The sequence below is a fragment of the Meriones unguiculatus genome, chromosome 5, assembly GCF_030254825.1.
Source record: "Meriones unguiculatus strain TT.TT164.6M chromosome 5, Bangor_MerUng_6.1, whole genome shotgun sequence".
Taxonomy (NCBI): Eukaryota; Metazoa; Chordata; class Mammalia; order Rodentia; family Muridae; genus Meriones; species Meriones unguiculatus.
Window position 1 is genome coordinate 127511953 of NC_083353.1, and position 9257 is coordinate 127521209.

At 39.1% G+C, this 9257-nt stretch overlaps 1 pseudogene; it reads right to left on the bottom strand.

The window, feature by feature from the left end:
- The window catches only part of LOC110542920 (solute carrier organic anion transporter family member 1A5-like), a 43719-nt pseudogene extending 34743 nt beyond the window's left edge, over nucleotides 1-8976 (bottom strand).
- Between the last annotated feature and the right edge of the window lie 281 nt (nucleotides 8977-9257).

Below are 9257 nucleotides of genomic sequence, written 5' to 3' on the forward strand. Positions count from 1 at the left end.
GAGTCTCCCCAGCTAAGACCTAAGCATTAAAATATTAAAAGGTCTCAGTGTCTTTATTTTTACAGCTTCCAGGTCATCAGGGTCTTACAAAACTGGGCCATTATACCTTGGAAGTATGTGATCTATTTCTTTTATTTTAATTTTATAGGGAATTGTAGTTAACAGATTGCATGAATCTCAGAAGAGACTTTGATTTTTGGACTTTATAAATGCTTGAGATTGTGATAAACTATAACACTTTTGAGGTTGGACTAAATTAATTTTGTATTATGTTTTGACTATAAGCCTATCAGTGCCAAGGAGTATAACTGGTGGTTTGAACAGGTATGGCCCACTATAAATTCATGTGTTCAAATGCATGTGCGGTAGGGGTGGCCTAGTTGGTATAAGTGTGGCCTTCTTGGGGTATATGTAGCCTTGTTGGAGGAAGTGTGTCACTGGGGCAGGACACACTTTGAAGTCATAAATAAGCTGAGCTTCTGCTCCCTGCAGGTCAAGATGTAGAACTCTCAGCTTCCTCTCCATTACCATGTCTGCCTAAAACCTGCCATGTGTTCTGCATGATGATAATGGACTCAAACTCTGAAATTGTAATGTAGCCGCAATGAAATGTTTTTTTTTTTTTTTTTTTTTTTTTTTTTACAGGGGTTGCCTTGGCTATGGTGTCTCTTCACAGCAATGAAACCCTAACTAAGACATATGGAAAAACATATAGCTAGAAAAACATGACAGCAACATATAAATAAAATCTAAGGTGCCAGTGCTTGAATAGTAGCACACAGGAAAGAAGATATTATTAAGGAGAAAAGAGGTCAAGGTCAAGAAACATTCCAAAATGTCCTCATTTAAGGCAATTATTGAGCTGTCAATAGTCATTGGTTTGAGACTATGAAGCTAAAAAGAAACCTTTCACCAGAGTTAAAAATAGGATACAGGCATGAGAATACTAACTCTAATTTCAGCTCCCAGAGACTTCGAAACAACGTCTTCAAAGTACACAGGGAAATTTTCTTCTACAGAATAATGTACGGGAAGGGTACTGCTGCTCTTCCAGTGCTTATTTTAGAGCAAGATAGAGAGGCATTCTTCAGTTGAGGGGCATCTGGGTTGTTTCCAGCTTCTGGGTATTACAAATAAAGCTGCTACCAACATGGTTGAGCAAACGTCCTTTTTGTGTACTTGAGCCTCTTTTGGATATATGCCCAGTAGTGGTATGGCTGGATCTTGAGGAAGCGCTATTCCTAGTTGTCTGAGAAAGCGCCAGATTGATTTCCAGAGTGGTTGTACACGTTTACATTCCCACCAGCAGTGGAGAAGGGTTCCCCTTTCTCCACAACCTCTCCAGCATGTGTTGTCACTTGAGTTTTTGATCTTGGCCATTCTCATGGGTGTAAGGTGAAATCTCAGGGTTGTTTTGATGTGCATTTCCCTAATGGCTAGTGAGGTTGAGTATTTCTTTAAGTGCTTCTCTGCCATTTGATATTGCTTTGTTGAGAATTCTCTGTTTAGCTCTGTTCCCCATTTTTTAAGTGGATTACTTGGTTTGCTGTTTTCAGCTTCTTTAGTTCTTTGTATATATTGGATATTAGCCCTCTGTCAGATAAAGGGTTGGTGAAGAGTCTTTCCCAATCTGTAGGCAGTCGTTTTGTTTTGATGATGGTGTCCTTTGCTTTACAGAAGCTTTTCAGTTTCATGAGGTCCCATTTATTGATTGTTGCTCTTAGAGCCTGTGCTGTTGGTGTTCTGTTCAGGAAGTTTTCTCCTGTACCAATGAGTTCTAGGGTATTCCCCACTTTTTTTTCTAGCCGATTTAATGTGTCTGAAGAATGGATGCAGAAATTGTGGTACATGTATACAACGGAATACTACTCAGCAATGAAAAACAAGGAAATGATGAAATTTGCAGGTAAATGGTGGGATCTGGAAAGGATCATCCTGAGTGAGTCGTCCCAGAAGCAAAAAGACACACATGGTATATACTCACTCATATAGACATACAACATAGGACAAACCCACCAAAATCTATGCATCTAAATAAACCAAGCAAGAGAGAGGACCCTAACTAAAATGTTCAATCCAAACCTGAAAGGCAAAGAGGATGAACATCAGAAGAAGAAGAAAATAGGAAACAACCTAGAAACCTGCTACAGAGGGCCTCTGAAGCCAGAAGAAGAAATCAGGAAACAAACTAGGAACATACCAGAGAGGGCCTCTGAAAGCCTCTGCCCTGCAGACTATCAAAGCAGATGCTGAGCCTGATGGCCAACTCTTGGGCAGAGTGAATGGAATTTTATGTAAGAAGTGGGAAATAGTAAGAGCTGGAGACAACAGGGTCTCCACAAGGAGAGCAACAGAACAAGAAAATTTGAACACAGGGAACTTCCCAGAGACTTATACTCCAAACAAAGACCATTCATGGAGATAACCTAGAACCCCTGCACAGATGTAGCCCATGGCAGGTCAGTGTCTAAGTGGGTTACCTAGTAATGGGAAGAGGGACTGCCTCTGACATAATCTGATTGGCCTGCTCTTTGATAACCTCCCCCCTGAGGGGGGAGCAGCCCTACCAGGCCACAGAAGAGGACAATGCAGCCACTTTTGATGAGAACTGATAGACTAAGATCAGAAAGGAGAAGAGAACCTCCCCTATCAGTGGACTTGAGGAGGGGCATGCATGCAGAAAGGGGAGGGAGGGTGGGATCGGGAGGGGAGGAGGGAGAGGCTTATGGGAAGATACAAAATTAATAAAGTATAATTAATAAAAAAAAAGATAGAGAGGCAAAGCAAGGTCATGGTGGTGGCTCATCCTTCTAGTACCAACACTTGGAAGGCTGAAACAGGAGGATCATCAAGAATTTGAGGCACACCTGCCCTAAATATTAAATTACAGCCCAGCCTGAGCTACATTTTAACACCCTATCTCAAAACAGAAAAGAAAAACAGGACAGGAGAGAAGGCTCAGTGGTTAAGTACACTTGCTGCCCTTGAAGAGAACCTTGGTTCATTTACCCATAGCTTGCTGACAACTACCTGTAATTTCATGTTCAGGGATCTAAAACCCTGTAGTGGAAGATTTGGTTTCTTTAAAATCTCAGTTATGTTATGTAAACGTTTTTTTTATTTTAATTTTTTTAATTTCTTTATTTTTATTATTAGTTACATTTTATTAACGCTGTATCCTGCTCCCTCATCCCTTCCAATCCCACTCTCCCTCCCTCATCTCCTCCCTACCCCCTTCCAAGTCCACTGATAGGGGGGCGACCTCCTCCCCTTTCATCTGACAATAGGTATCAGGTATCTTCAGGACTGGCTGCAGAGTCCTCCTCTGTGGCCTAGCAGGGCTGGTCATCCCTTGGGGGGAAGGGAGGTCAAAGAGCCTGCAATTGAGTTCATGTCAGAAATAGTCCCTGTTCTCCTTACTAAGGAAAACCACTTGGTTACTAAACACGTTTTTGCTTTAATCTCAGGTGTGGGATGTGAGGCTGCTTTAGTTTGCCCACAGCTATTAACCATGATTATCTCATGCTCTGAGAGGGACATGATCTTTGCCAGATGGAGATTCATTCTAAGGACTCTGAGAGGGTATAAATGCCAGACTCCCTAGAGGGAAAGGGGATCCAAGAAAGAAGAATGTTGCTCCCTGCTGGTGCCCCTGGTTGCTGTTGATGCAGTTTGACGAGAAGAAGTTGGAGATATCCTGAAATGAATTTTAGACTTGCCCAAAGGAACCAACTGATCCTAACAAGCAGAAAGTAGCAGAAAGTCCTATGTTCCTTCTCTCACTAACCTTCTTTCTCTGCTACCTATTGTTGGGGGGTTGGAAGGTATTAGGGTAGATAAGGGTTAGAAGGGAGGTAGAAGCATAAGGACTAAAATAAAACAGATTAAAAACTACAAGCATCAATACCCTCTTCTGATTTCTGGGCATGCCAGACTCCCAGATGATAAAACACTCACACACACAAAATAGATGAAAGTGCCTAAAAAGAAAAGAAATCACAAAGATGGCAGAAGGAAGAATAAGACGAGAGAAGAATGTATAACAAATTCAAAAGAAAAAGAATGACTGAGAAATTTTAAGAAATGGTGCTGAGCTGGCCTAAAGGTTTGAGGTTTAGAAGCAGGTGGAGTAAAGTAAATTGAAAAAATGAGCTTTTCGATCTAGGTAAAACTTAGGTTCTACAAAAATGAATAGCATGATTTTGTGGCAGAAAACATTTTTATAGTCATGTAATATAAATAGTAAATTTTATATTCCATTTAATATTGAACTATTAAAAACTACCTAGACATATAGGCAAACAGAAGAAAGAGCAGAAAACTCTTCAGAAAGCAGGAAAGGGAGTAAGAGATAATTCAACAAAATTTCCCTTTTGCAATTTTCTGTGTAAGTTACTTTGTTAAACATGAAAATAAAAGCAGCTTTGACATTGGTCTATCTTTTGGTGACATGTGATCGTGTCAAACAATACCCCTTTTATCCAAAGCATCAAAACAGTCCTGAGGAAGAACTCAGCACAAGGGTTGGCAAATTCAGAGAATCCTTTCATGCATCTCAACTTCACAAAAGAGATGTCTCATGTTTGCACTTCAAAAATGGACTGCATGGGAACTTAAATGGATGGAATGCCACAAGAGTCACAAATCACATTGACAGACACTAGATCTTCTAATTTCTATATTAGCCTTCCCTACTTTGGGGGAGCATTACTCTGCCCAGAGAGTAATTCTGAACCTTATTTTATGTAGGTAAAAGTTGAACCTAAAATAACATCAAAGACTGGAATACTCACCGGCCCATGAGGAAATGAGGTAGAAACATTAAGAAACACCCTAGGCCCATAATTACACATCCAACACCAATCATGATAGGTCTGTGCAATTTTGTCCCGAAATAACTCACAGATATAATGAAGAAAAGGTTTCCTGGGAGGGAGGAAGGAGAATACTTGTTTCAGTAAAAATTTAGCACCTGTTACTCAACATTTTCTCCGGCATTTGGACTCTAGGGTTCATTGTTTAACAATTACCTTGAGAATGCAGGAATGGGTGCACAGGATGTTTTGTATATTGTTTTAATATGTAGAACAATTGTGACACTAAAGCAAGGGTCTCCTCCACTTTGGAAAATACTAAAACCAATATTCAGGATTATCCTGCCCTTGGGACACACAAAAAGTAAGCTGAAAAGAACAAAATATATAAGTAAGTTTGAACTTTTTGTTCATTGTTATACTATATGGCTGCATTCTGTCTTAATGCACAGAACGTTGTCTGAAATATCTATTGGTTGAAAAAAATCCTCTCCTTACATTAGGCTTAGTTCACCTATTACATTGCCTTGCTGTGCCCCTCAAATAATCCATGGGAAGGCGTGGGGAGAGAGGTATGGTTGCTTGCAAAACTGCCTGGGGAAATGCAGACCAAATGCTGCTTTCACCTGCCAATGTGAATTGCTTTCTCTCACAATTATTTCTACTTAAGACTTCTCCTAAAGTCAACTGCTACAGCCAGTGGTGGTATAAATAGTTAATATTTTCTACCTTAAACAGAAATTTTTAATCTTTAGTCTGAAATTCATGAGTCACAAAAATTAGAATTTTCAAAAATTATAAAGTTTTTCTGAACATAGGTGAGAACTGTTTTCAGTAATCATTAACTGGACATCAACATTGCTCTTCATTGTAAAGAAGGAAGCAGTAGTGACATAAGCAGTCATGATTGCTTCACCAACAGAAGCATCAACAGTGGCATATGACAGCATGGTTATTGTAAATATTGCAAACGGCATGGGGCCAAAATTATTTGAAAATCATCTCTGGATAGTATTTACCTTGGTGCCTGTTAAAATGTTCTGATAATTTTACTTTGGTGTAACTGGTTTCCTCTTCACCTAGACAGTTTAATTGTGTGGAATTAAATATTATTCTCAAATGGCATTGGGTTTTCATGGATAGTCCTCTGCAAAGAAATGTCAATCCCAATTTTTAGCCCTGTGCTGACTCTTGGCCACTGAGAGGGAAAAGATGACTCCAGAGTAAGCCAGAGTCTCTACCCACTTCTCATTCCTCTACGTGTCTCCAGGATTGTGACCTAAAAACTTCCAACCTCCCATAGAACTCAGCTGACTTCATCCCCACACAAAAGATTTGATGATGCTTCACCCTCAGTACTCTCCGTCACATTTACCTATCCTTTTCTTTTCCTGTAAAACCTTTACTTTTTCAGGACACTGTCTTCCCTAGCACTACTGCATCCTTGGATAACCAATGTTCCACACTTGGTGTATCTAACACATAGAACATGAACAAAACCTATGTGAGGTCCATGTAAGGCATTCATCCTGACTCCACTGAAGGCCTAGAACATGGGTGGAATAGTAAGCACTAAGGAGCTTGACCCTGGGAGACAGGACAGGGCAGACTGAGGAGCGTGGGTGAGCTTCTTTTCAATCCCAGTTTTCTTTGCTGTTTTGATTAAATACATTAAAGAAAATTTCACTGTGAAGGAGACAAAAACGATGGCTAAACTGGAGAAGAGAGGCAACAAGGTTTTCAGTTCACTTGGTTTATAGAGGTAATATTTCTCTTAGTCACCCTTTGCACTCTCATACCCCAGTTCATCACCCAAAAGCAGGAGTTGAAGTTCATTCACTCTTCTGAATTGTGTCAGAAAGCTTCCTTATCCTTCCTAGTGACTAGGAGTGGAGAGCCATCAACGTCACAGACCCAGTAGGGTAAAAAGTTTGTTCTCTTATTTAGAACTTAAGTTCCTCCAGACTTCTGCGTGTACATTCTAAAGTGCCAAGGAAAAGGCTTTAGCTTCTGTTTGAATTATCAAATGATAAGATTTGACAGTAATGTTTCCAATCTTCTGCCACTCTTCAAAGAAACAGACCTGTGTCACGCTATGTGGCAATAAATAGCTGCCATCATGAGGATACTTAAAAAAGTGGCTTCTTCACGCCAAACCAGGCTCCTCAGTCAACATCAAGAAGCACACAGAACTGAGACTATACATTCCATTGCGGGAAATATGTAAATATTAACATATAAAAATAAGTAAATGCAAAAATAACTCACCCATCTCAAAGCTTCCATTGATTATTCCAACTGTAGATGTGGGGAGACTGAATCGTCTCTCTATTTGTGTGAGCATGGAATTCATGTAAGTTCCTGATAGTCCTTTGGCTAGATATGCACATGTTAACACCAACAGAAATACCTAGGAAGAAAAAAGGTTAAGAAAAAATATAAACGCTGTTTTGTGATTGTATATCTGCCATCTACTGACAAAACAGCCTGTACCATGAGGTGCAGGAAGGCATCCAACTTAAATAGCCCTTGAACATGCAAGAAAATTTAAAGCGTAACTGTCCTCTGTCAGTAGCTCACGCTGGAAAAGCAGAGTTGGAATAGTTGCTTAGTGGTGGTGAGTTGTGTCAATATGAATGGCGTTGCTCTTTTGCCAGTGTATCTTATTCATGCAGAAAGACAGGGAGTTGTGGCCTGGAGATTGTTTTCTGTAAGACAGAGCTATTGATGGGTCTTCAGTATTGTACTATTATCTGCAGTACAATGCTCTCTAAGGGGGGGAGAAAAAAAACCCAAAACACAGAATTACACCAAGGCATTATATATGCATCAAAACTCCTGTGGTCTGTCTGAAACCATGACATGTCTCTGGATGTCCTTGGCCAGTACTTCACAGTCTCCTCTTTCTCTGTATTCTTGGGTACAACACTGGAGCCAAGGGCCACAGTAAAATGATCTATGTTCTTTCTTTCTCCCTGGTAAAATGTTCTCTATACCACTACCTCACCTGGTGTTCATGGCATACAAACCCATGGCAAAAAAAATTTGGGGTTCATCAGTTACAGGATAAAGGGTACCTCTACAGATAATGCAACCTTAGTAGCCGTATGTGACTAATTAACTCACTATGACTGATATAGGGAATGAGATTTCTGTTTCTGTAAACTCATCTTCCAGCATCTCCTTGATGGCAAATTTTATTATCCACGTTTCTGGAACTTCTGTACTATTTCATCAGAAATGATATGGAAAATTTATTAGGTTAGATTGGTATTTACTTGTAAATTTGTTGTCATAAGAATCAATTGACATAGATAAATCAGAGTAGAAACATTTGCAAATTATTATAATAATTGGGAAATGGGAACATTAAGTTTACCTTAACATTAACAAAAAGTACTCTGTATCTCTAATACAGTATGATTTCATCTTTAGACATTTCTCTTATAAATTCAAATGGCATTTCCAGAGATGTTCACTCTTCCTGCTGCAAATCTTTCAGAGGATCTGATTGACACTTCATAATTTTCACTTGAATTCCATAATGTAGACCCTATATTTAAAAACAAGGTCTACCCTGAAAGCTGAGCACTTAATTGACCTCTGACTGCAGACGAAACTCCACTACAACATAATACACACCTGAACCATTTAAAACCCCATCTGCCTTTTAGACTTCCTAAGCATTCTGATTAAGTTTTCTGGAGGAAAAATTCTGGTCAGATATCCGTAATTTAAAAAAACAATTTCTTTAAGGCAAGAAATTAACAGCACATTCGATAAAAAGGCATTTGTTTCACAAAACTTCATGTAAGCTAAACAATGTTGCAGGGCTTTTATTGTTTGTTTAAAAAGCCTCTCACCTATATATGCATGCATACATTTAAACAATCCATACCTTAATCTTGGCAAAGCACCTGATCCCATGGGTTGGAACCTTTTTCTCAGGTTCTTCCATGTTGTTCTTCTGATTGTTTCCAGATGTCTATGCTTTAAAAAAATATACTCCTGTCTTTCTAACAAAAATAGCAGTTGTTAAATTATTTACTAAACTGTCATAAATCATTCTTTTTTTCCCTTTTATGATGCTAAATAGTTTTTCTTATATTATTTTTCTCTCATGCATTACATCCTGACTATAATCCTCCCCTCTCTCCAAGCATCCAAGTCCCTCTCCCCCAGCCCCACTCCTCTTCATTTTCCAAACTAAAATAAAATAAAAGCAGACCTCCCTGGGATTTTGAGGAAACATTGTATAACAAGGTACAATAAAACCAGGCACAAACCCTGACAACAAGGGTAAAGGAACAACTTAGTAGGGGAATAGTTTTTAAATTATTAAACTAGAAAGTTATGGTTTAGTAACAAGAAATTCTAAAAAGTACAAAACATAAAACATAACAGACCAAAACAAATCTACCAACCAACCAAGCAAAACCCTCC